Below are 5,879 nucleotides of genomic sequence, written 5' to 3' on the forward strand. Positions count from 1 at the left end.
GAATGGGAGAAAATTATTGCAGCACATATAAACTATGGAATTCATATCCTTAACATAAAATTGCTCATAAAAATCCCTTAGGAAATGACGCTTTTCTCCAGCTCATAGTCAAAGGATATGAAGAGGCAACAGGTGACCAATAAATATGTGGTAAGTACTAAATCTCCCTAGGATCAGAAGAAATACAGTTTAGGCCAATGAAATACTATTTTTTTCAATATCAGATTAATAAAACTGCATTGAAAGCATACAAAAAGAGATACTATGCACTAATTTAAAAGAGCATGAGTTTGTACAAACTCTGGTAGGCAATTTGTCAACTTCAGAATTTTAATTGGGAAAAGTAGAGTTTTATTTTGAAGTTCAAAAACTCGGCACACAATGTCTTTCCCTCCAGATTCTATTATACACATAGAACAATGTAAATGATTCTTAAAAAAAAAAAAAGGTGAGGCTTTTGAGTGGATGAAATAATTTTGTAAAAGGCAAAACAGGGAAGAGTGTTCATGAATTGTAGCAGAAGATGCTGCATGTTATATGTGAATGACCGAAGGGTTTTAAAAATGGAATCTAGTCTGCCCAAAGGATCCCTAGAGAAGTTCAGGCTTGGAGTTGGCTTATGTACAGGCTGTGGCTTCTAAGAAGACATGATGAAAAGCCTCTTAAAGCCTTTGTATGTGAAAGTTATGTCAGTAGCCCTTGCCAAAAGCCTCCTCACTCTCCCCTCTCTTGTATAAGTAAATTGAATGGGATCCTTATTTCACACCATTAACAAGTATAAGTTCTAACTGAATAAAAATCTAAATGTAAATTACTAAAGCAAAACTATTAGAAAAAATATAGTGGGATATGTTAATGACTTTGGTGTCAAACACGTGTTTCTAAAATATTCAAATACCATAAAGGAAAAGATTGATAAAATTGACTGTGTCAAAAATTAGTGTGCTTTGGCTGGGTGTGGTGGCTCACACCTGTAATCCCAGCACTTTGGGAGACTGAGGTGGGTGGATCATGAGGTCATGAGTTCAAAACCAGCCTGGCCAAGATGGTGAAACCCCATCTCTACTAAAAATACAAAAAATTAGCTGGGTGTGGTGGCAGGCATCTGTGATCCCAGCTACTTGAGAGGCTGAGGCAGGAGAATCACTTGAACCATGTGGCAGAGGTTGCAGTGAGCCAATATCATGCCACTGCACTCCAGCCTGGGCGATAGAGTGAGACTCTGTCTCAAAAAAAAAAAAAAAAAATTAGTGTGCTTTTGGTCAGGCATGGTGGCTCACGCCTGTAATCCTAGCACGTTGGGAGGCCGAGGCGGGTGGATCACCTGACCTCAGGAGTTAGAGACCAGCCTGATCAACATGGTGAAACCCTGTCTCTACTAAAAATACAAAATTAGCTGGGTGTGGTGGGGCATGCCTGTAAACCCAGCCACTTGGGAGGCTGAGGCAGGTGATTGGCTTGATCCCAGGAAGCAGAGAATGCAGTGAGCTGAGATCGCGACATTGCACTCCGACTTGGGTAACAAGAGTGAAACTCTGTCTCAACAACAACAAAAATTAGTGTGCTTTTAAAGAAAGTTAAAAGATAAGCAACAGGAAGGAAGAAACACATAATATAACGGACACATGTAAGAACACATATAAGTCAATAAGTAAAGGACAACTAAGCAAGTATATAAATGTGCAAAGATGAGAATGGCCAAATTATGGAAGACATACAGATGTCTAATAAATCTAAGTCTCTGCTTAACCTCATTAGTATTAAGTGATGCAAATTTGCTCATTTATTATTTATTTATTTTGTAGAGATGAGGTCTCACTTTGTTGCTGAGGCTGGTCTCAAACTCCTGGGCTCAAGTGGTCCTCTTCCCTCAGCCTCCCAAAGTGCTGGAATCACAGGTGGAGAGACTCAAATTGAGACAGTATAATACCAGATATTGGTCGTGGTGTGGAGACAGGATTTCTCATCACAGCTACTTTAGAGGCAGTGAAGTTTTTAAAATGCTCACTATAGGCACTTTGTAGGGTACAGTTAGTATATGAAACACTGAAAACAACCTAAATTTCTATCAATAAAGTAATGACTAGGAGTTCTATGCTGGAGTTTAAAAGAATGGGCTGATAATATTGATACGAATTTGACTAAAGGACTTACTGGTTGAAAATGTAAAAATTTCGCATACACTATTGTATATTTAAAAATATATTTTATTTCTAATGCATTTATAGAAGTATGCAAATGCTTAGTGAAAGTTCTGAACAGACACCCAACTGATAAATGTTTCCTCTAGGAAGGGACTGGTATTGGATGTTCTGGTCAAAGGAAGATTTAGTGTTATTTGTACTGTTTGAAGTTTTAAACATCAATGTAATAATTTAAAAAAAAAACTTTAACATGAAAAAATTGACTTTACAACGAACTGGACACCTAGAATGAAAAGTTGGCAGTCTAAGTTAAAACCTTTTTTTTGGAATTTGGAGAATCTCTCTTTGACTTGCCAGCCCTTCCCAGGCATACAGATACCCTGGTAACCCTTCCAATTTAGGCAAACAGACCTACAGTGGAAATATACAAAGGACCCCCTGGCATTTACCTATGGTAATCAAACCATGTAATACTTAAATGGAAACTGATAGCTAAGTATCATCACTTGAAGAAAACCACCAGCATAATAAAGATCAAGAGATATAATTGAATCCTGAGTGGGGAAAGTCATGTAATAACAGAAGAAAATGAAAAATGGATTTTAGCCTGCAATTTGAAACTACAAAATAAAGGGAACAATTAGATAAGAACTAAGAAATAAAAAAATACGCTGTAATAAATTTAATAAAGGTTAGAAAGAAAAGAAACCTTAGATGCATAAATTAAAAAGAAAAATGAGAAAAAGGGACATGGAAATTTACAAGGTCCAATATCAATGTTTTGGGAAAAATTTCACAGAAAATATAAGAATGTATCAAATGAATGATTGAGAATCTTTCTAAACTGAAACAAGGCAAGCATGTTCAGCTTGGGTTAGCTCACTGAATGTTGTATAGGATGAACTAGGAAAACCACAACAGGAAAATCCAGAAATATGCTTGTGAAATTTCAGAATATTAAAGAAGAAAACATTCTAAAAGCTTTCAAAAATGATTAGGTCACCTAAAAAAGAACAACAGTCAAGATGATTTTAGCCCTTCCTCCTATCAGAAATATTGGATAGAATACAGAATAGCACTTTCCAACTTATGAGATAAAATTACTTTGGACCTAGAAGTCTATACCTGGCCAACAATATTTAAAGCATGAGGCCAAATATTGATGTTTTCAGTCATGGAATTTATTTTCATTATCCAGGATATTAAAGGATTCACTCAAGCAAAATGTAGATGAAAAAGGAAGAAGACAGCAGGATAGGCTGAAGTGAACCCTGGCTGTAACCCAAGAAACTGGAGTTGAGGATTACAAGGATACCCACTTGGCAATAAGTGTAGAAAACAATCCAACCAAATTATTGGTAGACTAAGAATCCAGGGAGTCAGTGAAGAAAAACTTTTTGAAGGATGGAATGAGTTCCATTAAACAGAATTCATATGAAGTTGGAGGATCTTAGCAATATGATGGAGATAAAATTTTGTTCATACGAGAAGGAAAGAAAGATAATTACTGGCTCTGGGAAAGACAAAGAAAAAACCAAACTAGATATCATAGTCTTAACGTTAAGCAACTCCCCATGAAATGTTGCATGATTTTAGAAAACTGAAAAAGGAAAATCCATTTGATATGACGATAGTTCCCTTTGAGTGAGTACTAAGATCATAACATTGGATGTGTAGAGGAGGAATGTAATCTTTACATATTACTTGGCTCTGGCTCTTCAGAGAATAACAAATGTTGGTAGTAATGCAATGCTATTTTATACATTTAGAATATAGAAATCACTGAAGTATTATCTATAACATAAATATCTAGTAATGTGAAAGGCAGAATATAGCTGATTGATTGGATGGTGGAAGGTAGATTGGAAAATGAAAGATTGAAGCAAGGATAAGTGGCAATAATCTCATTGTGCAAAGGAGATTCAGGAGATCTGCCTAAAGTTGACAGACTAAGAAAATACAGGTTAGCTATATTTCAAGTTAAAAATGCAACAAATGTGATAAACTCACATGGGATGAGTTACATCCTTTTCTTTCATAAAAGACTTATAAAGAGCGTATAAAAATAAATCCAGAAACAGCAACAGTAGTCAGGATTGATAGAAACCAAACAAAATTAGTTTAGGAAACAGGTTATTGATTCTTGTAACTAAAAAGCATTGAACATGTATGGCATAGTGTTAGGCTGGATTTAAGTGCTCAGACTTATCAGAGGTTTGTAACTCAGCTCTGCTTTCAGTAGTTTCCTTCTCTCCAGGTTCTGTCACTTGGTGGGAAAGAAATGGCATCTGAGGATATTAGACTTAAAATGTCCATAGAATATTTAATCTCAAAAGTAGGGCAATATCTCTGTCTCTCTGCCTCCATGTCAATCCCTGGGAGGAAAATATGATTTGTTTCAGTTTTGGCTGTGTGCCCACTCTGAACCAGTCATTGGGTCCATGGTATGTGGGGTACTCTAGCCAGCCTGTGTCAAGTGTACATGCCTCTTCCAGAGAGACTGAATCACTGAACTGACCAATTCACAAAAAAAACCACATAGAATTGGGGCTGGTTGAAGGGAGGTTGAGAATCAGTTCTCATAATGGCAAAACCTGACCTGAATTGACATGAGGGTATTTATTGACATTGATCCCAGTTAGTATAAACATTCATATCTTTTTCTTCAGAAATATTAATTTGTTCAATTCAGGGGTGCTGCCTCAGACTCTGTAGCACAGGTAAGTTACATGTCTATGGGTCAAATGGACATAGCACACAGTGGCTTGTAATTAAGCTGTCTTGCCAGTAATCCAGAGAAGGTTGCATGATAAAGTAACCCCAGCAGAAAGAGGCTGGGGCTGTGGTGACAAGAATTGGTTTAGCGTCACCTGGACCCAGCATGCCAGGGGACTTCAGGGGAGTTCCTTTTAAGACACTCCACAGAAGGCCTCCCTCACAGCAAGTGTAAGAGATACAACCCACAGAAAGTGAGACAGTTCAAGGGGGTTCCTTTTAATACACTCCACAGAAGGTCTCCCTCGCAGAAAGTGTCAGAGATACAACTCACAGAAAATGAGACGGTTTACATGTATAAAGGAAAGCAGATCTGATCTATAGAGACTGTGGCCTTCAGGTAAGGAACTTCATTTTCCTACTCCCTTATCCTATTCTCTACAGCAGAGTGGTAGACTGGTGTATTCCCACAAGGAAACAAGTTTGAATATATGTGTGAGAAGCCTTTAAAAATATTTACTAACTTCTGCATTTAACAAGATGGAATTAAGTAGTTTCTGTTTGTTTCTCCTTTCTGAAACCAAGTTAAAGCAACAAGAGTAAGAAATGCATGTAGAGGCTTCGTCTTTAATGAAGTGAAGAAACATCTACAATTCTGAGCTTCAAAATCCACAAAGAGGTGCTGCTAAATGTGGTGAGAATCCTGGGAAAAGAAACTACTGCTGCACTGAGGAGCACAGAATTTTCCTAAAGCAGCAGCATATCTGGAAGGGCAAAAGAAAGGGCACCTTGATTGCAGCCACAACATCACTTCAAACATTCTGGCTTTGGAAGCACTCGTAAACTCTATTATAGTTTCAGAGTGTCGTGTGAGTGACAGGAGGGCTTAAGGAGGAAATTCATGGGTTTTAAAATATGGTTTATCATGTAATCCCAGCACTTTGGGAGGCCGAGGCGGGTGGATCACGAGGTCAGGAGATCGAGACCATCCTGGCTAACATGGTGAAACCCCATCTCTAC

This window comes from Pan paniscus, chromosome 20, assembly GCF_029289425.2.
Source record: "Pan paniscus chromosome 20, NHGRI_mPanPan1-v2.0_pri, whole genome shotgun sequence".
Lineage (NCBI taxonomy): Eukaryota > Metazoa > Chordata > Mammalia > Primates > Hominidae > Pan > Pan paniscus.